We start from the raw sequence: 26,399 nt of genomic DNA, 5'->3' as shown, positions 1-26,399 counted from the left end.
AACACTTTTCGCTTGAGTAATTTTGGCCATTTTTCAGTAATCACTGTCAGTTCGATATGCTGCTGTGCCTATCACACTCTTTATATTGTAGGAGTTTAACAGGTGAAAGGGCTTGAACAGTAAGAGCATGTATCTTGTTTCATTGTGGCTGAGTTACCTATCCTCTGTAGAAGCTCTCTGTGATCAACAGTTACCTCCATTGTTGATGACCAGCCAACCAATGTTGGGTGTCTATCAATGGAGCCACTGTTGGGGCGGTATTCGGTAGCAGTTGTCGGACATTAAGGGCTGTCTTGTCTACATTTGATACTTTATCAGCAACAGGTGTGTATTGTGTGAGCTCAGCGTGCCATTTTCTGTGGAATGTCTGTTCTGCTTGCTCATCAGAGTACATGTTAGGAGAGCAGGAGTGAGTGTTTCTCTTAGAGTCAAGTTATCAGGTCCATATTTTGCTTTGTGTATTGTGTTACCTCATTGAGACCAGTCATATGACACTAAAACTTCATGGTTTGTAGAAGGTCAAAAGTTAAAAACCTCACAAATGCATGCTAGGCTGGGTAAATTGCTGAAAAATTAGATTTTCAACTGGGAGAATATTGGCCTAAATGTAGATTAAAGCGGGAGGCTGTTTTAGCCCACTTGCTGTGTATGATCTAAAGCCTTTTGTATTTAGACAAGCCTGCGCCAAATTAGCCTCAATTAAAGTCTGGCTCTAATTCAGACTAAGCTAAAAGTAATTGGTCACTAGGAGATCAATGCAAGGCTGATTAGATCAAAACTGTGAATTTGGCCATCAGTCAGACCCTCTGTTGGAGAGAAAATTAAGGAAATGTATGCTGACAGGTATAGAAAAGCTGTTTATAGTGGTTCTTACTCATTTGTGACATGCATAGCTTATATATTTTATATTATCAAAAGATATTTCTAAGATTAGGGAAGTTAACGATGTATCAGATTGTGCTATCATTGTATTTATTCGGTCTCAAACGCTAAAGTTCCATGAAGCCATGGCCATTTGGGTGGATGAATGCACAGAGACACAGGCACACACATTTTCTCTGATGTTTTATTAGTAATCATTTAATGATCCTTTCCTCTTCTCATCCAGCTCTCATTCTGTCAGTCTTCTCTCCCATTTTCATTCTTTCGTGCCACCTCACGTCTCTCCTTTTTCCCTGTTCCATTCTATCTTTCTTGTAAGATCTTTCAAGGGCAGATACAAACAAACAGATGAATCACTTTCTGATAAATAAAAGAGATGCCTCACCCTGCTGCTCCCAATCTTTAGGAGAATCAGTGTGTGTGTGTGTGTGTGTGTGTGTGTGTGTGAGGGGGGTTTAGAGAGGGAGTGTTATGGAGAAAATAGCAAAGTCAGGAGACTATGTTCGGCTTAGAACTGAGCGAAAGTGAACATTAGTACAATAGCTTATGCATTCAATGCAGTTAGAAGTTGATGCTGGAAATTTTCAAAGCTGATGTGCTCTGCTGAGCACATGCATTATCAAACATCACACACAGAGACTTATATACACTCAAATACAGCCGGTCACACTTGCAACCCAGCAAAGTCGCAGTCAATGTCTCTTTCATGACAGAGATGTCCTGAGCGTATGTGTGTGTGTGTGTTTGGGGTCTATAATTGGCTTAGGCATGCTGTGGGTTAGTTCCGCTTTGACAGAGTCTTTTGGGTAGGTGTTAGGTTCGTTTAATGCTTTTAATGCTCTCTCAGGGGACTTAGACAACATCCAAACTCACTCTTGTGTGATCACACCTCTTGAGTGTGATTTGGAGGTATTTACCTTTCAATTCCCTTTAAAAATATACAGAAAACAAAAATACAAAAAAGTATGCTAAAAATACATACGTGGGTCATGTCATGTCATTTCTTTTGAGAAATTACTTAATTTAAGGAGATCTAATGTGATGTAATACTTTATATTAATACACCTAGTTATTATTATGTCCTATCTCTAATCTTAATGTGTATTTGCATAAAGGCATTTTTAAATATCATGTTCATGATCAAATTCATATTTATAAAGGAAGTTGTCCTTTGACAGATGCTTTCATCCATCCAGGGATTTACATTCGCCTATGTTTATTAGGGTGATGGAAACCTGAATTACACACGCAAATACATAATCTAATTAAATTGAATAATTAAATAACTCTCCTTAAAGTTCATATTCATTGTCAAAATTTATTTTTAAAAGAATATGCATCTAGGGTTTCATGTGATATGCACATATGTTATAGGAAAGGAAGAAAAAAAAAACCCTCATTAAATTATAAATTTCATTTTAAAATTACATTTTTAAATTAAAAAAAAAAAAAAGTTTTTTAACTAAAAAGTTTGTATCATCTATGGAAAGCAAACATCTTTGTTTTGCTTGTTTGAAAAAAAGTCACTTTTTTCTAGCTTAGTTGAAGCACTGAGAGCTGTTTAATCATCTTTTGTAAGAAAATGAAACAAGGCCGTCTTGCTCCGTCTGTAGCACAACAAGACAAGAATGTTGCGGGTTTTTCCATGTTGAAAGGGTAACATTCTCAGTGTCCTTCTCATAGAAAGCATTTAATTAAGTAAGTTAAATGGCAGTCATTGCCTCTCACAGTACTGCTTCCCTAATGCTGTATTACAGCTCTGATAACCTGGAGTCAATTAAAATATGGATGGGAGACCATACATAGACACACACACACACACACATGCACACACCCCTGCAGTTAACAGATGGGCAAAATGCCATCACTTGAAAGAAGGAATCACTGAAGGTCTGTAATTGTGGTCATTATGCTTGTGAAGGATGTGTGTGATTGGGATCCTGGTGAGGTTTTTGTTGTTAGTGTGTTTGTTTGTTTTGGGATTAAGGTCATGGCAGGAACTGGGCGTCCCCCTAATGAAGAAGCCCTGCTGTGAAGATGGGTTTTCCAAAACACACACGATCTCTCTCTCTCTCTCCAGCTCTTCTTCAATCTCTCTCTCTCTCTCTCTCTCATGCAAAAACAAATGTCGGGGCAAGATCAACAAACATATAGCATATCGACAGTAAATAACGATTAGATATTTCCTTCTTTAATGTGCACATGAATGTACCTGTGAGAGAGAGAGAGAGAGAGGGAGAGAGACTGACTTTCAGGAAAAATCCTGCTCTTCGACTTGCTCGTTGTCAATCGATGATCTTCCAGTCAATACATTTGCTCTACTCCTCGCTACTTATCTCTTCCTTCTCGCTCTCTTCACTCACCTGTGCTGAACTGCGGGACTTGCGTCTCTTCTCCCTAAAGGCTTTTTCTGCTTTCTGACATCATTATTTAGATGTTATTATCTAACTATGTAGTTTCATTATGCTAGATAGACAAACAGATAGACAGACAAGGTTGTATTTCTCTTTAAAACAGTGGAGCTCCGCTGAAGCATTTGCCAATGATAAAGATATCCTTCCTCTAGGGGAACACTGCAAAAATCTCTGACCACCGTTTGAACCCTGGAGACGTCTGTCTCTGGAGTGTGCTTGTAAGGCTTTAAGTGTTTCTGTAATCTTATCATGACTGCAGACAGATACTGGGTGTATAATGTGTCTCAAAGCAAGAATAGTGATCTAGCTGAATATAATCAACAGCTGGTCTTGGATCAGTAGAGCCCAATATTAGTGCAAGTGGAGACAATGGGAACTGAAATGATCACTTCAGACCTGTTTATGAATCGATACAAATGACAGAATTCAATTTCAGGGTTCCGGATTTAGATAAAGCAGATTTTATAGGATTAGTTTGATATATACTTTTTAGTTCTGTAGTGTGTTTGTCTTAGAAAAGTAAGTAAAAATACAATGTACTAAATATGAAGAAATTTTAGGTTACACTAGGGCTGGGCGATTTAGCAAAAAAATAAAATCTAGATTTTTTCAGAACAATTGGCTGATTCACGATTTCGATTTTTTATTTAACTAGTCAACTTAAAAACTTAACTACAATATGATTCAAGTAACATTATCTTTATTAACCATCTGGTTAAAGTTCTATTTCAAGTGCACCACACCTGAAGTGATCAACATGGTGTAAATGTAAAACAAATGACTTGTTATTTGTTAAATATCTTTGCAGAAAATATGCATTAAATATGACAAACTTATCTTAAACATCCTATATACTCAGAAATAATTTAAAATAAGAAAAATGCTAAATATTTCTTAGCCACAAAGTAATAGCAATAAATAACACCAGTAATAGGCTATTATTAACAGCAAATGCTTTGTAAAAACAGAAAATAACAACACCTTTCAGTTCGGATCATTTTCTTCTCTTAATGGTTATCATTGCTGTATTGTCAATGTCTAATTGTAACGTTTGCTAACATTTTTATTCAAAATCGCGATTTCTCGATTTAAAAATAATAAAATCGAGCCAAAACATTAAATTAGAATTAATCGAAAAAAAAAAAAAAACGGAAAAATCGCCCAGCCCTAGGTTACACTTTATTTAAAGGTGTCAGTATTACAGTGTAATTATACATTTAAGTACTGATAATTAACTTCATGTACTTGCTATAGGTTTAGGGTTAGAATGAGGGTTTGGTTTAGGGTTAATTGCATGTAATTATGCATAATTTATAGTTAAATTTTACAAATTTACCAAATTACCAAATTTTACATATTGATTTATCACAGGTGTTTTGCCTGTATTTTGAATTAACTTTTTCATTGTATTGTGTTTTAGCTTTAAAGTAAATGTCTGTAAACTTACTGGATAATGTCCTGGCTGAAAATACTAGTGCCTTTTCCATTTTTCCATGGACTTTTTTCCCCCTTAAAGGCCCACTGAAGTGCCTTGGAACGCACAGCTTTATTCACTGTGTTGACGTAATTTCCAATGAAACAGGAAGACAGGGAGGGATATATCTAGAAGCTCCTCCCCTTTGTTCAAAATAGCCAATAGCATTTTGCCTAGATCACAGTTCGGCCAGGGCCATTGAGCTCATAAAACCCAATTTTCCTCATAAACTGTTTCTCCTCCATATTGCTTTAAAATATAGCATTGTTTGTAGAATTCAAATGTGTCAGAACGTTTTGTTGACTGTGGCGACTCACTATATAGAAACTAGTAAATGTGTGAACAAATGACCGATTTCAGCCGCAGCGTCAGCGTCTGTTTATAGTGTAGGAGGGGGCAGGACTTCAGATTCTAGAGAGCATTTGATTGGACAGAAGATTTGATGAGAAGCTGAAGTCTGAGGTAATGTCATGAAAATCCGTGATCCATTTTAGCGGAGAGACTGTAAGTTTTGAATGCTTATATCTCCTAAATGCGAATTTTGTCATTGTTTTGGAACACACCAGTTTATTCATAACTAACATAAGGCTAACATATTCATACCAGAAGCTAAAGAACTTACATTTTGATTTCAGGGGGACTTTAAATATGTGATTAGTACTGCATATATATGTATTGATAGAGATTAATGGGTAAATTGCATAGCAAAAGAGGAAAGATTGCTAATTTTGTCATCAGCAAGAACCTCCAACCATTTTTCTATGGACCAAGAACAACCATTTGCAGCAACTTAATAGATACTGAACAAACTTGCTTGTTGCACTAAAAAATAAAATGTGTTAACTGTAGAATTTACTTGTACCTCTCAAGTTTGTCTTAGCAACTTGGCCATTAGCAAACAAACAGATAAATAAATAAATAAACACTGCGCGTACACTCACTTCATTAGAGAAGCCGGATACAGAGGGCCAGATGGCAATGCCAGTCGCTTTTAATTAAAGCTATTCATATTTCAAGAGCTCAGTAGAGCCTCAATCCAATAAACCTAATTTTTTATTTCACCAGAATTCAAGCGAGGCCGATAATTGTAGGGAGAGAGAGAGATCACTAAAGTAATGACAAGCATCACAGGCCACCTTTACTGGCATTTGCATTCATTAGAAAGTTTGTGTGTAACCTTTGCTAAATTTTAGTTTGGACTTTGTGGCTTCGGATAGTTTAAGACACTGGAAGTGGGTTGCTGCGGTGAATGTGTTGTACAAATGTCACGTCGGCAGGCCTGAGACTCAAGGTCATTTGTTATAGTCACACTGCGCTAAAGAGTTAAAAGAGCTCTTCTTTATCAGAAAATTGGAATCAGGTTCAGGATTATAGGCAGGTTGCTACACTTGTAAGGTAGAGTGTGCGCATGTGACGTGTTTTGCGGTTGATCTTATTTGCTAAAATATACTGTACACTTGTGTATTCTGTCTTACTGAAAAACAGTCACAGAACATTGCACAGGATTATTAACACCCAAAGCACAAATACTAAATTGTGTTCCGACCATTATTCAAACATTCCTATCCATTCCTTCCACAAGCAGGAAAAGTGCAATTGGCTGAGCGGTTGTATTGTAGATAATCGTCTCTGGGTAAAAAACAGGTCTTTCCGGTTAGTTAGTGGTTTGAATTGTGTAACCATGTCAAATTTTACTTCACTCAGCAATTCATCTTCCAGTTGCTTTTGGATAAGACTGTGAGGACGTTTAGCGCTAGGAGGTGAAAACGTGGAGATTTTCTTAATCAGTTTTAAACAAAAACAAGCTCTCCCCGCTAGCGTGTGTGAAGTTCAGGCTTTGGGAGTTCAGTGAAGTGGCAAGTATTGTTCAGGCATAGTGCCATACTAGACCTGTAAAAAGTCTTCACTAAACAAGCAGTAATTCACTTGCATTTCCTGCCAAGTGTTTGTGCGTCACCTGGCTTTTGTGAACAGGTAGACACTTCCCGAACACAAAACACTAAACAATTTAGAAGCTCTGCAATTATAGAGGCATTCCTGATGTCTACAACTGAGCTGCCCTCTAAGGTAAAAAAAAAAAAAAAAAAAAACTGGCTCACTTTGGCCTTTGATTTGTGACTCCTTTGTTCCAACAGCCAAATCATCCACAATGTTGCACCTCAGGAATGTGTCTTTCGTTATCTCAAATAATCCTAATTTTTAAGTTCAAAGGGTGAGAGGGAGTTTAACCAAGCCACGAGGAAATAAATGTTCAAGGCATGTAATGTTTTTTGTCAACAGCGAGTCAACAGTGTTCCGGTTTAAGACTGCTAATTTAGTTTGCTTGATTAAAGGGGTTGAACAGTACTATTGGTTAGATTTTGCTTTTTGGATAAACCAAGCCAATTAGTTTTAGTTTCAGTAAAACTATTTTTTAGTGGACAGAGACTTATTACTTATCACGTTATGCGTTAAGTTTGCATGTTTTTCGGTATATTTGATTGACAGTGCTAACCTTTGGAATTTGCAGCATTTAGTTTCTTACCTTTTGATGTCCTGTTGTCACAGCCAATCGTTCCAAGAATTCCCAGGAAATAACCCAGGGGAATAATGAGTCAGACATTTGCTGAGCTTGTTGAAAGACTCCCAAGCTCTAAGGCTTGACAAGCCTTGGAATACATATTCAGTATTCTAAGGCTTGTTAAAAAGAATCGCACAATAGCCTCACAACATCGAAGCTTTGGTGTTTTATCTGTACTGCAGCCAAAATATAGAGAATTCTATATCCCCGTTATAAAATTATGCAACTCTTTCATGTCAAAAAGTACTTTTAACCTACAGTATACAGAGCTGTGTGGAGAATAGTTGTGTATATTTGTTTGAATTAAAATGCAAAGTATTTTACTGGAAAAAGCTTGATGGTAACATTTAAAAACATTTCTCTTACTCTCTCTGGTCAAATGCATTTTATTTACTGCTATTTTTAAGTTCTCGGGAACATTAGGATAATTGTTGAAGGCTGTTTCTTTGAGTGCTCTTATTAAAATCCAAAGCAGGCATTAGCGGAGATGGCCGCAAGACCTTTCAAATAAATGAGACGCTCACCATCACTTTGTGGCAAGACTTTGAAGTACCTGCAATCACATCAGGTATCGGATCAGCTTAATTACCGAGCTGGAAATTAAGCATGATAAAGCGAGAATGGAGGGAGAGAGAGAGAGAGAGAGATTGGAGGGGGGCAAAAAGTCACCGAATCTGTATCTTAACACTCTGAATATCATTAACAATCTCATTGCCTGCCAGCCATGTCACATGACTGCTGTTTACACCAATCAGACCATCTATGTTTAGCTAAATATGATGGATCGCTTTACAGTGAAGAAGAGATTAACAGCAGCTGTGAAGATACTCTCACAATCTGCTTCTTTGGCCCCCTAATATTTCTTTCTCTCACTGCAAAATGTGATCCATTCTGAAAGGTTTTCCAGCGGTCCCTTTGGCATTGGCCTAGTATAAATCTGCCCCTGTTTTGAGATGTATGAGTAGACTACCACGCTGCAGCGAGAGCTCAAGGCACAAGAGGAGGAAGATGCATCCCTGCAGCACCAGCAGTAAAGCCACTGAGGCCTGTGGCATTCTTTTCTTCTTCCTTCCTTTCACTTGTCCTCCTCTGCTTTTTGTCCTATTAAACAAGAAACAGGCTATAGTGTTTTGCCCACAGAGAGAATGAATGTAGGTGAGGCAGAATGAGTGTGACATGAGGAGACGTTTTTGCACGGTCAATTGGTGGCATTTGGGAGGTTCACCTCAAAGCTCTCGCTGTGCCTCCGTCCCTTACCTTCTCAGCGTGAACCGTGACCTTTCACGAACAGAAAAGCAGCCATCTCTCAAACTATCACGTTTAACGGAATAAATCCCTTTCTTTCTAAAAATAAACATCGTAAAATCGCGCAACAAACAGACAAAAAGAAACAATTCTGTCATAACTGTTCAAGTCATGCATTATGGCAGCATTTCCTTTTCATCAGCATCTGAATGTTTTCCAAGCAAGTGCCTTGATGTCTAGAAATTGCATGTCAATTGAAAAACTGTGCAAGGTCAGGGAAAGAAAGGAATTGTAGCGACAGCTAGACAAATAAAATAAACACCTGACAGTTCAGGGAATTATTTTTGGCATTGCTTTTCATTGGGTGCCTGTTGTGAGGTGAATATGCATTGGCACATAATTATTGAAATGTCATGTAAAATAAGCCTGGGGCCTGACAAATCTCATTCAAGTTTCTCCAACAACTGTATGTTCCCCACTGCGTTTCAAAGGTTTAGTCTTTTTCAGGCTGCAAAGTAGATGCACGGCCACTAGAAATGCAGAAAACGCACACAAGTGTTCACCCAGACCTCACGGAGAGCCAGGTGATGGCAGTGTTATGTCAAAACAGTAGATAAAACTTTTCTACTCATCCACATTTAACCTCCCACATACCACAACACACAAAGGGGCCGATTCAGCAAACAAAAGAACAAAAATGTTCAGAGGTACAAAGAGCGCAGACTTTGAAAGAGGGATGAGTGAGCCCTAAAGGGAGAAAAAAAAAATGTTTTTCATTATGTAAAGAGAAGCCGGCATAAAATACTCCAAGAAGAAGACAATTACCTCAAGATCACATGACTCTGACAGAAAAGACAGAAGAAATGGATTTCTAGCCCTTGCCGGAAAAAAAGGATTAGCAACTTGAACAAAAAACAAGGGAGACACACCTGGTTGTAGAGGCCTAGAATGCGAACAAAAGGGGTGTGTGTGCATTTCAGGGCTTTTGTGTGGTTACTCTAAGGAAATAATGACTAGCCACGGGCAATACGAGGCAGGGCCGTGGAGGGAGTTTACCAGCACCCGTGGCTCTCTGAGTTTAAGCAATGGACTTCTTTATATTCTCCCCATCAATCTAGCCTGTTGTTCTCAGTGGACTTCTATCAGATTGTTTTCCTTCTCTTTCTTTGCTGCATCTTGTATTTAGTTGTTCTCCGTCTCGTCACTGTCAGTCTTTCCTTCGATCTCACTGATATACTTAAAAATTTAACATCAACGATTCTTTTTCTTTCTTTCTTTCTTTCTTGCTTTCTTTTTTTCCTTTTGATCTCCATGCATAGGCCTCCTTAGGTGCAATATTTGTTGTAGTGAAGGGGGCTGGTGGTGGTTGGATTGACATAATGATAAAAACCACCCACACTGATTTAGTGCCACAGTGCTCGGATGATCTGACAAAACCGGAGAGAGGTTTTAATCCGTAAGATGGGCTCCTCAAATCCACTCACAATACCCCCAAACAATACACCCACCCCTGAGGATGCACACACACAAACACAAGCAGACACCAGCCGACAAATTGGAATTGAATTCTGCATAAGGCCAAGGCTCAGCAAGTAGGCCATGGCAAGAAATATTTGTGTCCGATTTATCCGCGGAAAAACTAGAATGAAATGACTCCCCCTCCCCACAAAACCCCCCATTCGCTGTTCACAGCCTAGGCCTAATCTTCAGGGGTTTTTTTGTTTTGTTTTGTTTTGTTTTGTTTTTTTCTTGTTTTTTTTAATGGTCAGAGAAAAAGGGAGGATGATAAACAGAAATAAGCGCTAAAGTCGAGCTCCCTCTATTGTTTTGTTTAAGCTTTGTTATCTTTTGCTCCCTTTTTTCTAGCGTGTTTGTAATCACAGAGGTGGCATAATATGCAGTGGTCACTGTTATGAAGGAAGCTCTGTTCTTTAGAGGCCTTGCATACTGGTGAGGATGTTTTGCTAACAGGTGCAATGCTAGCAGCCTCATTTGTCTTGAACACACAGGGGTGATTTATTTGATAGTGCAGGTTCCCTTCGGAGGAAACCGCTAGCTCTGCTCTTACTGAACAATATGGCTGACAGTGCTGTCTGTATATATAATATTGTGTTAGTCTGCTTTGCAAGGCATCCTATTAGTGTTGAGGGTAATGTTTTACTCTAATCACAATTTTTTTTTTTCTTTTTTTTTTCTGTAACAAAACAAGACTACGTTACACTGTATTTTAAGGTGTCTGTGTTACAGTGTAATTATTTAGTACTGAGTAATAAATAATAACTGTTAACTAACTACAATTAACTAACAAGAACTAACTGTTGAAAACTGTTTTTTTTTTTTTTTTTTTTTTTTTTTTACAGCATTTATTAACCTTTGTTAATGTTCATGTTCATGTTAGTTCACAGTGCTTTCAAACTTAAAAAAAAAAAAAAAAAAAGTTTAAGTAAATAGTGAGATTAACATTAGCTAAGATTAATAAATGCTGTAGAAGTGTTGTTCATTGTTGACTCATGCTAACTAATGTAGTTAAACATTGTTAACAAATGAAACCTTATTGTAAAGTGTTACCATTTTTTATGACAAAACAAAGTTGCCAAGGTCTAAAATGATCTAAAAGGTCATGAATTATCAAATGAAGCTTTGCCTCCAAATGCAGGAAATGCTACTAACATTATACAATAGCATTATACAGTGGCCTCCGGCATCCCAAGTTTGATTGTTGGCTTGTCGATTTTACTACATTCATATATTCTGAATATTAAAACTTGTCCTGACTAGTAGATGAAAATGTGAATAATGCACAGCAGAAAAAGCCTTTGGAGAAGGATTGTGCTTTTCTTTTCTTTTTTTTCTTTTTTCTTTTTTTTTAATTGAGAAGTCATATTTTAATTTTTATAGACACACTTATTTCTGTTAACAACAGGCATAGAATATGCAGTACTATTAGTTTTACCTCACTTTTCCATGACTAATAAAAAAAAAAAAAAAAACAACTGTAACTTGAGTCAATTGTGATGAATTAAATCCAAAAATTACAATAATATTTGTTGATGAATTACCATCCATCAACAAATATTATTTTACCCTTAATAAATGATGCTTTCAAGTTTGCTCAAACTGCTATAATTGACAAAGCTGAGCAGAATAGAGAAATGAGAGGCACAAATCAAATTTAAGGACGGCAAAACTGCTTGACATTTATCTGAGATCGATAAAGGGGTGTTTTTAAAGAACATTACATGACTAAACCCAGCCTTGACTTGACAAAGACTTGACTGTCCTAATGGTTTTCAAATGTTCACGGTCATCACCATTACTTGGCAAATTGCCTTTTTTCAACAAAGACTAGACTTGGGTAAATATTTTCCTCTAATTATGAGTAGACGTCAGACTAGCAGGAGCAGGCTAAAAGCCTTCCACTGGAGACATTAATCAATGCTAAAACAACATAGACACCACTTTCACCTGTCTGTCTGTCTGTCTGTATGACGGGTCTCACACTGCAGGTCATGGCAGTGCAGCCTGGTGAACTGTATGACTCTAATTCAGAGAGTGAATGAAATAATTGATGGCCAGAGAGTTTTGCTTTGGGGTGAGGCTGAGGAGAAATGAGCCACTTTTTAGAGTTGTCGAAGAAAGAAAGAAAGAGTGATTTAAATGATGGGAGAATCTATAACCCTGTGTTGTGCAAGGTAAGTCATGCCAGCGAAGCATTCGTCAATTTAATTCCTTCGCCCCACCCTACCTTCCAAATCACCTCTAAATCCGCCTTTTTATTATAAATAACAATGGAAAATGGTACCATTTTAATTCCCACCCATTTTTAATATCAATCAAATTGGTCACCAGATTATCCGCCAAGTCCAGATGGTTTTTGGCTTGGAAATTACATTTTCCTGATGGTCTATATTTGTGCTTTTTCTTCCTCTTTTTCGTCTCCCATCTCTTCCCTTACACTTTCTTGTTAATTTCATTTTGTTTTATGTGCATGCGTTAAGCTTGGATTACTTTTGCTTATCCAACGCTAGCTGTTAAATCTTCCTTCTTGTTTCGATGTAATTTTTGGCCCCATATATAATCAGCACATATAAATTAATCCCACCCCTCTGCCTGGCAAAGAAAGAGCCGATGGAGGCATTGCAGCATTGGGAATATTATGCTGTACAAAAATAAATTGTTTTAAAGCTGACTGGCTTTGGGTGTGTTTGAGAAACTGTAAAAACAGACGTTCTTTATGTGGGATTTATAGTGATGCATGTGACAGTCACTGAGTGTACAAAAGTCTTTTTCTGAGTTTGCAGCGGGCCCAGAGGAAAGCCACTTTATCTGTACAAGGTGATTAGGAGAGAAAGAGGTTTACTGTTTATGAGCTCGCAAATCTCCTCTCAACTCAGGTTGGTCTTTGGTCTCTGTCTGTTTTTGAGTTGGAATTACTGAGGAACATCTTCCCTAAACCCACAGCCACGGGCCTTGAGCACCTCTGTATTTATAACTGCCTATGATGGTGAACTGTCAGGAGCAAAGAGACTCTGCAAGATGGCTGCCAGTGGAGAGAACATTTAGAGTTCCTACATTTTAGAGCTCCTGCCAAATGCAAATTTACCTCCAGCCTCCATCCAAAAGTCTAATACAATATTGAAAAATTGGGCTTAAAAATTTAAACCTGGGAATAAACAGAAGCTTTAGGAAACGAAGGAACTTTATGACATAAAATCAATAGTAAATCTTTAATATTCTAAAATAGTATTTCAGGTCACTTAGAAAATTTGTGACATTGACTTTGTGAACTCAAATAATGCTGGATCATAATGTTTTACACACAATTGTTGAGTGAATGTCATCTATAGTGGTGACTTTAAGATGACTTAAACTAAGACAAAACAAGCTTTAAATTAAGCTAAACCTACTCAAAATAAAGATATTTCTTATTTTAAGTCACCCCTAAACTTCTAAAATGTAATTATAATTATTTTAGTTACTTATTTTAATAGGTTTCTGTAAATATACCTTTAAATATTGTGGACAGAGTCAAAAATGTTGAGAACCAACGATCTAGAGGGACAAACCAAATGTTCAACTTTTCAAGGTAGAAACATCTTTACTATAGTCTCAAACTTTTGGACTTTTGTATCCACAAAAAAGTGGGATTAATCCTCACACAAATTGACACGACTCGAAACAAAAGCCCCTGGCAAATTTCCGCAGTTTTTGTCTCGTCTCAGTTCTTAGAAGGGTAATTATTGCACCCTTTCTCCACTCTCCCCCGGTAGCTCAGGTGGTGCCGTCCCTTTTGTAATCATCTGTTTATGCCGCATTCTTTAATATCGTTCCTCCAGTAATCAGTCTGCCCACCAGTCCTGTAGAACTGCTATTCCTCCTGCCTGCCATTATTTAATTGCAAATCGTCAGGAGTCGGTAGTTTGGGGATATGGATGTGTCAAAAGCTTCGGAAACGGGAGTTTTCTCGACATCCAATTAACGAATGCTCATTTATCACGTCGAGGCATCACAAGGGCCTGCCGCCACGCATGTTAATAATAGTATCATAAGCAAGTTCAAAACTCCCATGCTGTCTGTGCTGGGGCCCCAGCAGGTCACTTTGCAACGTTCATTAGAGAAGGAGAGGCTGGACGCAGAGAGAGAGAGAGAGCGAGAGAGATGAGAATAGATGCTGTGTCTGATTTAGAAATGAGAGAGGATGTGGTTCCTCGTGTCCTGTGTGGTTGTATGTGGTTACTCGACGGTATCAACGAAGGACACTGGAATATGTGTGTGTGAGAGAGAGACAGTGTCTCTGGTTTCAGAGCCATATTTATGAATGATGGCTCACTCACTCTCTCTCTCTCTCTTTCTCGTCTTTGCACAATGGGAGTAAAGGGATAGTTCACCTAAAAATGAAAATTATATCATCATTTACTGACCCTCATGTCGTTTCAAAACTCATAATAAATAATAAAATGAATCTGCACTATATTCCAGGTCTTCTGAAACCATACAAAAGCTTTATGTGACAAATAGCCTTAAGATTTTATTCATTGAAAGTTTACGGTAGAAGCTTTTTTCAACTGATAAGTTGGTCCGGTTTACAAAATGTGTCTAAATGATTCGTTCACAAAGACAAAATCATAATTTCCACAGAAGGAAGAAAGTCCTACAGGTGTGAAATGACATACGGATTAGTAAATGTCATTTTTGAGTGATATTCCTTGACCATAATGCATTACTTTTGTGGTATATACAATACCGTACAAAAGTTTGGAGTTGGAATAAATTATTATTATTATTTTTACAAATTCTCTTATGCTCTTCAATTAAGGCTGCATAGCATTAATTTGAATTATATTTTTTGTTTCATTGTAAAAGTCTATACTGTCTCTTTTAATAATTTTAATCCATTTATACTGAATAAAAGTATGCATTTCTATTCATTACTGTATGCCGCTTCATTCTGGCATTGCCGAATAAATACAGCCTAAGACTAACCACATTGTCACTAGCCTTGTTGTCAGTCTCACTGCATTTCAAAGATGTAAGCACCCTTAGCAGTTCAGTTTCTGACCTGATCATATCCTTTTGACCATTGCCGTTTGCCTGCATCAAGGCGCTTAACCCCTGTCCGCTCCAGAACATCCACCCCTGTTCATCCCCCTTTTGTCTGCTTCGGATTACATTAGGAATACACAAAGTGAAGGACTCATGGACAAACTGAATGCAATTAGTAAAACAAAAGACTTAAATTCCACAATCCACAGTCTTAACTGTGCGCATGTGGGCGCATGTCTGTCTAAACACAGCAGCCATGTTTTGTTAAGCTCATAGGCACAGTAAACACAATGATAAGAGTGGCTCGGGAGCGCATCCGGGAAATATACGGCACAATTTGTTGCTGTTGCCGTCCTTGGCTTCAAGTTGGAAAATATTTTACCCATTCATATTTTTTTTTTCTTGTTCTCTCTCCATCCATCTCTCCTCAAGGTCCCAGACAGTCAGAAATAATTCATTTTCAGCTTCATGAAGGAAACTGTAAAAAACAAAGAGATACTAGTTAACTAATCTTGTATAGTCAATAGCACAACAGCAGTTAAAGCCTAGACAGATTCTTCCACTTTTAATTACGGTATTGAATTCACAATTTTATATTTTGCAATGGGTTTTAAAGATTGTCCAACAATAATTCATTCTAAACCATTCCAGTCTTGACTTTTTCTGCATTTCGACAGGCCCGCTCACACATATTCATTCCCTCCAGGGGCGAAGGTGTGTTATTGGATCAGAGGCCGTTCCTGTAAATGGAGATCTGTGTGTTTACATCAGTAAGTGGATTATGGCCGACCAGTTTTCCTCACATCAGTCCCTTAACTTATGCAGCATGAGGAGTTTTCACACACATGAGCACTCACACAAAGAGAAGAGTGAAGGGAAAAAGCATATAAATATACACAGCGAGGAGAGATGATGGGTTCAGTAATCATGTTAGTGTTGATCTGTACGCTTGATTCTCCTCAAATCACTTGACATCACTGAACTCACAGGCTCATAGATACAGAAATTAACTTATTTTATATATATATGTTATTTGATGTTGATTTTAAGGGCCATTTTTACCCATATTAGGGCATATTTCATTCTAACCACATAAAACCACATATGCCTCGCTGTCTAGCTGCCTACATAGGCATCTACCTTCTAAGGCAGCATCTTAACTGAAATAGAACCTCATGAGAGAGTGATTTGGAACAAAAGCAAACAAAATATGCACAAATATTAAATGCATAAATATACCAATAATAATAATTATTATTTTCTCACTGAGCTCATTGCAATGCATTCTAAAATTAAATTTGGCCGAAGCAAGGTACTTAGAAGGCAGCATAATTAAGTTACCTATCTTCTGGAGCAGAGCCATAAATCTAGTTCAGAATATAATGAAATATATGAGATTATACAAAAAAAAGAAAAGAAAAAAAAAGAAAAAGGAATTAATTATGATTGTCTTGCCCACACAATTTGTATGTTTAGTGGCATTTTTGCCTTGATCCTGTGTTAATTGGTGACCCTGATTGTAGTAACATGTCACACTTTGTCCCATTCCTGACTGCAGTGGTCTGATTTGAGATCAGCTTTAATCATTTTAAATGAACTCTATTGCTTAACATGTCAAATACTGAACTGGTTTGAGTGTAGCAGGCAGTATTTCTCCTGTCTATAGGATTATTGCTGTGCATTGAGACTCTTGTTATCCTAATGTAATATATTCCACATCACATTAGAATGAATGATCTTGTGCTAATGAAATGCAGTAATTAATTGATCGCATTAGAAAAGAGCTGAGAGGGCTAGGATAGAGAAAAACAGAAAGAGAGGCTTTAATATGAGGGTTTAAAATGGCTTCTGCAGAACTGAGACGGAATACGAGGTCTGTGCTTTTTTTATTGGGGTGATTACACAAGCTGACAGTCCATTCTGTTGGCTAGCCATCGGTGTTGTAGTCGGCGAGCGGGGAAATAATCCTTCTCGACAGCCAGTCCTGCCGTGATATGAGAATACTTCTGGAGGATTCTCTGGTAATTATGGCCACTGTGTGAGGCAGACGCTATGTGTGAGGGATTTATGACACGTCTCTAAACATCACTAAGCATGACTTTGTGTGCTAGTTTGGCTTACAAAAAGTCATAATTTATGGAATTATTAATTGTTTTTCTAATTCTGTCCTTTGGCATGCATGTTAGTATTTATTTCAGCCTTTAGTAATATTCCGATATTAAATACACAGCACATTAAGACTGTTAATTTAGTACTATTATTATTTATATTAATGATTATAATAACATTGGTAAAATACTCATAAATAAGCCTTAAATATACAATACAGTTAATCATAAATAAAAATGATACATCATTATGATTATTATTGAAAGAAACTAATACTTTTATTCAGCAAGGACACAAACTGATCAAAAGTGACAGTAAAGACTTTTACATTGTTACAAAAAGAAAAATCTATTTCAAGTAAATGATGTTCCTTTGAACTTTCTATTCATCAAAGAATAGAATTTCCAGAAAAAATATTAAGCAGCACTGTTTTCAGCATTAATAATAAGAAGAAATGTTTCTTCAGCACCATATTAGAATGATTTATTAATGATCATGTGACACTAAACACATTATAAATGTGTTTAATATGCAAAATGTAACTAATTTAATCCTGACCAATACGCTACAGGCAACGCTGCTGCGCTAATATTGATATATGCAATACATTAATTGTGCTTAATTTGATTGATTAAATATCATATCTTGTAATTGTTTCGATTAAAAACTTTTAATCAGTCGACAGCCCTACTAAAATCTTTTTAAAAACCCTTATACAAGCATTTACTGTATGTACTTAGATAATCCATTGTTAATGTATTGGCGCATTGTGTTACAGGGCTTTTAATTTTGAAGGGTATCTGTGTCCTTTAAAGTAGAGATAATGACTAATAGCTATACGCTAGGCCCGTTTGATTGACAGCCCATGGTAATTGAGCTCGATAGTGCGCCCCCTACTGACCCCTGGTGAGTGACACGTCCTGAACCCAGGGTGAGTTCCCAAAGTCAAGGGCCTGCATTACCATACTGTGCTGTCAGAGAGGAAGATGGAGAGAGAGAAGAGCAATGAAGGGCTCTCTATCTCAAAGGTGTTTAATTATCTTCACTCAGGACCGTGCCCCACCTGTTCCCTCATGCCAGCTGACACAACAAACAACTGCCAAACAGACGACAGACAGATTAAGCAGAGCACACCTGTAGAAAAGCGAGGGAAGATCCTCGTCCTCTGTCGTCATCTTTCTCTCCACACAAACCGCGCACCCATATGGGTTACAGCAGTATGGCTCTTTTATTGCAGGACAAGGGAAAAGTATGTTAACGATCTCCAGCAAGCTGCAATTATTAGCGATGTGACAATGAGTCAATGCCATTACGACCTCTCTGTTCCCTGGCTGGAGTTTGCGTTGAATAACCCTTTAGTCACGCGTGGCTGCAGTAGATAGCATAAAAAGTCATCACGCGGCGCCGGCCATGACGCCTAATCAAAACGCTCTTTGTGTCGGCTTTAATCTGGCTCTCTCTAGACGGTCAGAGCTGTTCGCTCTTCCTCGGTTTCCTCCCTCTCTTCGCCGTCTCCCAAATGAATCAACACTGTTTGGAAAGGAAAAAAAAAAACGAAATAGAGCTGCCGACGAGAATTATACAACACCAGAGCTGCGATGACAGCTGGAAGGCCGACCTTGTTCCTTCAAGCTCAATGTCAGAGTGAGAGGCCACTGCCTCAATCACTACAGCACACTGTTGACAGGTTGGAGAAATATTGATTTTTAACATATGAATGTCTGTTAAGCCGCTGTTACAGGATAAGAATTTTATATAGGTGCTTAAAGCACAATGTCAAGCTACTCTTTAATATTTCTTAGTAGAAGGCTGAGCAGACAGAAATATGAAGTTTGAAATACTACTAAACTTTTTTGATAAAAAAAAAAAAAAAAAAAATCCATTCAATTTTGTAAATATTTCCGTAAGGTCATATTCAATTTTACTTTAAACGGTTAGTTCACCCAAATATGAAAATTATCCTATAATTTACTCACTCAAGCTGTCCTAGGTGTATATGACTTTCTTTTTTTCAGCCAAACACAACTAGAGTTATGTTAAAAAATATTCTGGCTCTTCCAAGCTTTATAATGGGAGTGAATAGTAACCGTGATTTTGAAGCCCAAAAAAAGCACATCCATCCATCATAAAAGTAATCCATATGGCTCCAGGGGGTTAATAAAGGCCTTCTGAAGCAAAGAGATTAGTTTTTGTAAGAAAAAATATCCATATTTATAACTTTATAAACTATAATCACTGGCTTCTGGCGGAAGAGTAAACTTTGACCTGACCTGACCTGACCATGACGTATTGACAAACGCGGAAGCACAGAGGACAGATCAAAACAAATTAGAAGTCTAAAACGAGAATTTTTAAAGAGTAATGTCGGAGGAGCTTGGGTTTGTTGCCCAGCCCTATTTGTTTGAACTTTTGAACTCCTACATCCTACGTCATATGCCGGAACTTGACTCTCTCATAGACCCGCGGATGGACGTTACCGGAAGCTAGAGATTATAGTCTATAAAGTAAAAAAATATGGGTATTTTTCTTACAAAAATGCATCACTTCGCTTCAGAAGGCCTTTATTAACCTATGGACGAATGATGGACGGATGCGGTTTTTTGGGCTTTAAAATCGCAGTGACTATTCACTCCCATTATAAAGCTTGGAAGACCCAGAATATTTTTTTAATATAGCTCTGACTGTGTTTGGCTTAAAGAGGAAAGTCATATACAACTAGGATGCTTCAAGGGTGAGTAAATTATGGGATAATTTTCATTTTTGGTTGAACTAACCCTTTAACTAAAAATATCATATAATTTTAGTCAGCATTTTAGTTGATGAGAATGTTTGAATTTGTATTATACAATTAATGTAAACATATCTTTGTGAAACCTGATTGAAAATAACGATATCTGAAATAACGATATACTGACTTTACTAGTATAATACAATATTGTAAATACTTGGTTTAAGGTATTTAGTTATTTTAGTTCAGTTATATGCATGAGTCTTGCCGTATTTTCTTATATATTTAATTATTATCATGACAATTTGTTTTGTCTTTATCACTGACAAAATCCAAAAAACCCAGTGTAAATGACCATTTTTGTAGGTAATTTCGTTGACAGGATTCTTCTTATTCAATGGCCAGATTAAATCGGTGCAGACTTACATAATAAGAGAAATGCATGCAAGTTATTCACTGAATGCATACTATTTTTTCCTTTACAGTCCTTGGGGAAAAAATAGCCTTTCCTTTGGTGTTTTTAAAGCAGACTATAGATTAGCAGGGTCAGGCTTGTCTGTCTGGAGTGAGGTTCAGCTGTCTGATGGCTTACTTTAGCAGATGGATCCACAGGAAGTTCTGCTGAGCTGGGCACTAATGTCCAGCTAAAGCTTCTGGGCAGCTTTCAGCACTTACTCAATGTCTGAAGCACTCTGCTAAAGCAGCTCAAGAATGGACCTCTTTCTCTATCTCTATCTCTTCATCTCATCTCTTAATCAGTCTTTCTGTCTTTCTTTCTTTCTTTCTTTCTTTCTTGCTTTCTTTCTTTCTTTCGATGAATGAATGCTTGCTATCCTTTTCTCAGACAAGCACATACAGTCATACACACACTCTGTGTCCCTGTGGCGAGAGCTGAAAGATGCTGACAGTGTGGCCTTTTGTGTGATGACATTGGCTCTTTAGCTTCCAATGCACTACTGTAAACAGAGACAATGACGAGAGCGGGAGAAAGAGAAAGATTTTCATTATTTTCCACATTTATCTGCATGTACGGAGGAACGCATGATATTTGTTCCATAGTATGCCACGCACAGTTGGGCTTCCATCCCATTGTAGCTTATTTATCACGGTTGGGTTGAGCCCTGCCCTCTTTTGGAATCTGAATGCCTGCGTACGAAGGTGTGGTGATGGAGATTGTGTAAGACAGAGGTGGGGGGGGTATGTTTGCCTTAGGGTGGGCCACTGGCTCTTGTAGACCATTTGGCCGGGACTGTGCCTGCCTGCTTTACTGGTATGGTAAAGAGCTGTCTCTACAAATCGCAGCAGACAGTGTGAGGGGAACGAGGGAGAAAATGACTAAGAATGAGAAGAGTAAGAGATACTGTAGGTAGATAGATAGATAATCAGACAGACAGACAGACAAATAGACAGTAAAACAGTCTTTTTTTTTCTGTCCTAAGGAATTCCTAATTTCATGAAGAATGAGTCCGTTTAATCCCTTTCTCCGTTGGTATTCCAGTCCCCGTCTCTGTCTCTGGCAAGTCAATAGATTTCAATGTCAATTTAGGCTCTGTGCTGCAGCTCATTTTAAACCAATCAGCCTTCCCATTTATGAGTAGAGTATAGCAAGCCGATATTAATATCTCAAGTCAGATCAGCTTCAAACTGTTCAAGTCAGGTAATGAGAGCTAGTATTAGCACTCACAGCAGGACAGTTTAAGTTAATCTGAATGTCTCTCTTTTTTTTCTCTTTCTCTTTTTATTTTTTTTTTAATTTTTACATTGCACTCTTCATATCTAGAAATGATTGTTTCCATGTTTAAAGGAGTCTTTGGATGTGTAATCAATGTTAGCAAAGCATTACAGCTGTTCTTGCAGAAGAAGAAAAAAGAAAAGGCGGCATGTACTTTCTGTACTAAACAAGTTTCAAGCTCTGTGCTGTCCCCTGTTGTTTGCTTTTGGAACTGCAGGGTTTTTCATTTCCATTTATTGGAGCTCTTAAACATGAATAGATATGTTTACTTCCATTATATTCTCAACACATTTCCACATTTAATCACTTTTTTTCTCTCTTTTCTCCCTCTCTCCCGCTCACTGATACTTTAACACATGACACACTCTCTCTCTCTCTCTCTCTCTCTCTCTCTCTCTCTCTCTCTCTCTCTCTCTCTCTCTCTCACACACACACACACACACACACACACACACACACACACACACACACTAGCAGCACTTAAAATCTAACTTGAAATCTACTTGCCAACACAGGACGCAGTGGTAAGCATTAGTTATCCAGGTAGGTGGGCTCTTGCCCGGTCCCCAGATAGGGACCACATGCTGCTCCAATGCCCTGCTGTCAGCAGACCCCCTGGGGTTCCCACAGGCTGTCCACGGCAGGTGAAATGGTTGTGGCCTGTTTAAATCAATGAAGCCTTTTCCAATGAAAAGGTTAGGAGAGAGTGTTAGCATGCAGGGAAAGCAACACGTGGTGCTTGTCAGGTGTGCCTGTACGAGTGGCCTCAGATGCCCTGTGCTATAATGGACATGCCTGGTGTCACATTTTAAAGGTGAGATCTTATTAATGTGCATTATGCAGCTCTCTGGAATACTGGATTTTGATTGGTCAGCCACTGTTTTTTTTTTTTTTTTTTTTTTTTTTTTTGTATGATGACTATTAAAATGTATATTTGACCATCGTTAACAAATGTTTTCTTGTCACTATACAGTCAGTCGGTAAAATAAACTCCTTCAGGCTATTTTGTGACAATAACCAGCTGACTACACTGAATTTTCTTCTACTTTTAGCACAAAACAAGATGTTTCAGTCCTAATAAATGTACATAATCTTATGATGTCCTTGTGCCTATATCTCTGGGGGGCTACTGGAGGGTACTAAGGATGCATAAACCTCATGGCCCATTTCTCATCATGGAGAGAAAGTCCACTTACTTTATTTAGCCGATCTCCATGGAGACCAGCCGGACAGAGGCAAAGTCAGCCCGGACAGAGAGAGAGAGCCCTTCTATCTTTCACTCCTACCTAGCATTCCCTGACACTTCAGTTTGTTTGCTGATTTCAGAGCATGATTTATCAAATTTAGTCCAATATATAGCAAATTTTTAGTCCATTTAACATTGTAGTCCATTATTTGTAATAGTACACAGATGTTTTAGTGTTTAAATGGATAGTTCACCCAAATGATCCCATGATTTACTCACCCTTTAAGCCATCCTAGGTGTATATGTCTATCTTATTTCAGATGAACACAATCTGAGATATATTTAAAAAAAAAAAAAAAAAAAAAAAAAAAAAAAAGCTTTATAATGGTAGCTTTATAATCCTGTAATTAATTTAGCTTTTCACATAATCATATTTTACCGTCCTTCATTCCGACTCTCATTCAATCATTCAAGTGAAACTTTAATTTATAAAGTTTTAAATATGTATATTTTTCACTACCATTATAAAGCTTGGAAGAGCCAGGATATTTTAAAATATATCTACGATTGTGTTTGTCTGAAAGAAGATCATATACATCTAGGTTGGCTTGAGGGTGAGTAAATAATGGGATAATTTTCATTTTTAGGTGAACTATCCCTTTAAGTAATGAATCCAGTTAAATTATCTTGACAAGGCTTAATCAGTTTGACTCATAGTTTGAATTGTTTTAGTTTATTTTGGAATCATTTAGAATTTTTTACTTGCACACAAGAAAGGAACACAGCAATTTACTCCCAAAAATGCTATATATACCTTCTCTACTGTTACTTCACACACTCCAAACTGGCTGATTGAAACCAATCTTTCTAATATTCATCTGTTGTATCTTTGTTCATCCTGTAATTAATTTAGCTTTTCACATAATCATATTTTGCCGTCCGTCATTCCGAGTCTCATTCAATCTGCCTATAAAACTATAGAAAGAGACAAGAATCTTATCTTTGAAGACTTTTAATTATTTCATCTCAGATGGTATTCATTGTCTCCATGTTATTAAAAGGGAGTTCACTGAAATCAGAGAATAAAAGACCCCATAAATCACAGAGATGATTAAAGAAACGGCTAAATTTAATTTAGTAGTTTCTGATGAACCGACAAGTCTGCCCATACCTGCTTCCACTTCTACATCTACCTTGGTTGCCTTGGAAACACCTTATATCTGCTGTTACCATGCTTACACTGCTCAATGCAGATGTACCGTTGCCACTGAATGCTAGAAACAACTAAACTTGTATTTTCATTTGTTTGAGAGACAAAAAATCTGACCAGCTTTAAAGGGATAGTTAACTCCAAAAGTGAAAATTCTGTCATTATTTACTCACCTTCATGTCATTCCAAACTTCTAAAAGAAGATATTTTAAAGAATTGACTTCAACTAAAGAGAAAGAGAAGCAATTTCTCAAAATATCTTTTATTTTCCACAGGAGAAAGAAAGTCAGAATAGTTTAGAATGGCATGAGGGTGAGTAAATGATGACAGAATTTTCCTTTTTGTGTGAACTATTTAACTTCTGTCTCTGCTAATTTCCAAGTTTGCCTTTACCAAAGAATAAGGGTAAAATCTACAAACCGTTTAACGTGAGGTGAGAATTAGCTGTAATATTTGTCATAATAAAGGGTTGAGTTGAAGTTGCTGTTTTCATTTACTCTTGCCCTTTGATATCGATTTTAGAATTATGATGAGAACATTAAATTGACTCCAGCTGTCTTCCAAAAATCCTCCCATGCTTAAGAATGGAAGTCCTCCGTCTTCTGTTCTGTTTCTTTCATCTGTTTCTTTGTAATTGGCCCTACCTTTCAAAAACACAGACAGTGTTAATTACGCACAAACTCCTCTGCAGGGATCATACCTCGGAGACGTGTCCTTAAGCCCCCTTTAAGGGATTAAGGGATGTGTGGCAGTGGCTGTTTTCGCGGATTTCTGTTTGTATATGTGGCAGATTTCAATGTGATTTGTTTGTGTTTGCATGTGCAGGCAGCCCTTTCATGTTTATTGCTTTTAAAGGGATAGTTCACCTAAAAATGAAAATTCTGTCATCATTTACTCACCCTCATATTGTTCAAAACATCTATGAATTTCTTTCTTCTGTTGAACATAAAAGAAGATATTTTGAAGAATATGGGTAACCAAACAGTTGATTGACCCAATTGGGATACTATGGGGGGCATACTATGGAAGTCAATAGGGTCCATCATCTGTTTGGTTACCCATATTCTTCAAAATATATTATTTTGTGTTCAACAGAAGAAAGAAATTCATACAGGTCTGGAATAACTTGAGGGTGAGTAAATGATAACAGAATTTTCGTTTTTGAGTGAATTATTCCTTTAACTGAGGCATTACGTCTTTAAACCCTCTAAACTTTTTATTTATGTTTATTTAAAAAAAAAAAAAAAAAAAAAATCTGCATCAACCACATATACATAACACACGTTATGTTTACATTCACATTCTATAGTCTCACATACAGTACATGCTGATCCCTCAGTTGGCAGGACACCCTAACTGCTTTTTCCAAACAAACGCTCCTCCTTCTCTACGGGAGTTCCTTGTGGGATGGAGAGACTGAGGCAAGAGGAGGAGGGGGGAGGGACAGATGCAGGGAGAGAGGGATTTGGCTGTGGAAAGAGTGATCTCATTAGCCTTTGGTGTATTGTGTTGCAGTCAGGTAAATACGTGCAGTGCTAGGACACCTCTAGTGATGGTGACTAATGAGGTGCTGTGTTTATGTGTGTTTTGAACTATGTCTTCAAGAATATGTCACTGGTGTTGTGCACATGTATGACATGTAGGCCACCATAAATTTCAGGTTCAAAAGGGTATCTCTTTAAACCTTGCAAATACACACCTTGACTGAATTGTAAAATATTAATATATTTTCATGTTTATATACATATTTTTCATTTTCTTTTCTTATAAACCTTATTAATTACTAATAACTTAGTAATTACTGAGTAATTACCTAGTTATTGAGTGGAATATACAAGAAACGATGGAAGGCATTTTGAATTATTCACCTGTGTTTTTAAAATTCGGTAAATGATAGAGACGTTTCTGTTAACACAACTTATGCAATATGTAAGTGGAGGTTTTTGAGTAAGCATGATCGGATCTCTGTCAAGATACTGTCCAGATAAGAAAAGCATGATAATGTCTTCTGTAAAGAGGGCTAAAAAGGAGTTTGTTACACTTTAAATTATAAATTTGAGTGGAATTCATACCTTCGCAAAATATTGACCAGTTTAGTTAAAAGTAATAGCAAAATGAATGGTTTAAAAAGTGGAGTTAGTTCTGCGAGAAGGTTGAGCATCCTTTGTTGCCACATGCCATTTGCTTTGATGTTTTCTTGTTTTTTTTTAAATGTAGCTTATAGTTAAAAAACTATTGCTGTGAAGAGAAGTCGTTGTGCAGGCTGCCTGGATCTTAACTTTGAGTATCTGTAACAGCTTGTGTCCGTAACAGTCT

General features: G+C 37.3%; 1 protein-coding gene across 5 annotated transcripts in view; it reads left to right on the top strand.

Annotated features, from left to right (window-relative positions):
- The window catches only part of pcdh7b (protocadherin 7b), a 131,431-nt gene that overhangs the window by 69,682 nt on the left and 35,350 nt on the right, over nucleotides 1-26,399 (top strand). The window lies entirely within an intron of this gene.

Source organism: Ctenopharyngodon idella, chromosome 7 (assembly GCF_019924925.1).
Source record: "Ctenopharyngodon idella isolate HZGC_01 chromosome 7, HZGC01, whole genome shotgun sequence".
NCBI lineage: Eukaryota > Metazoa > Chordata > Actinopteri > Cypriniformes > Xenocyprididae > Ctenopharyngodon > Ctenopharyngodon idella.
This window is presented reverse-complemented; position numbering and strand designations above follow the sequence as displayed.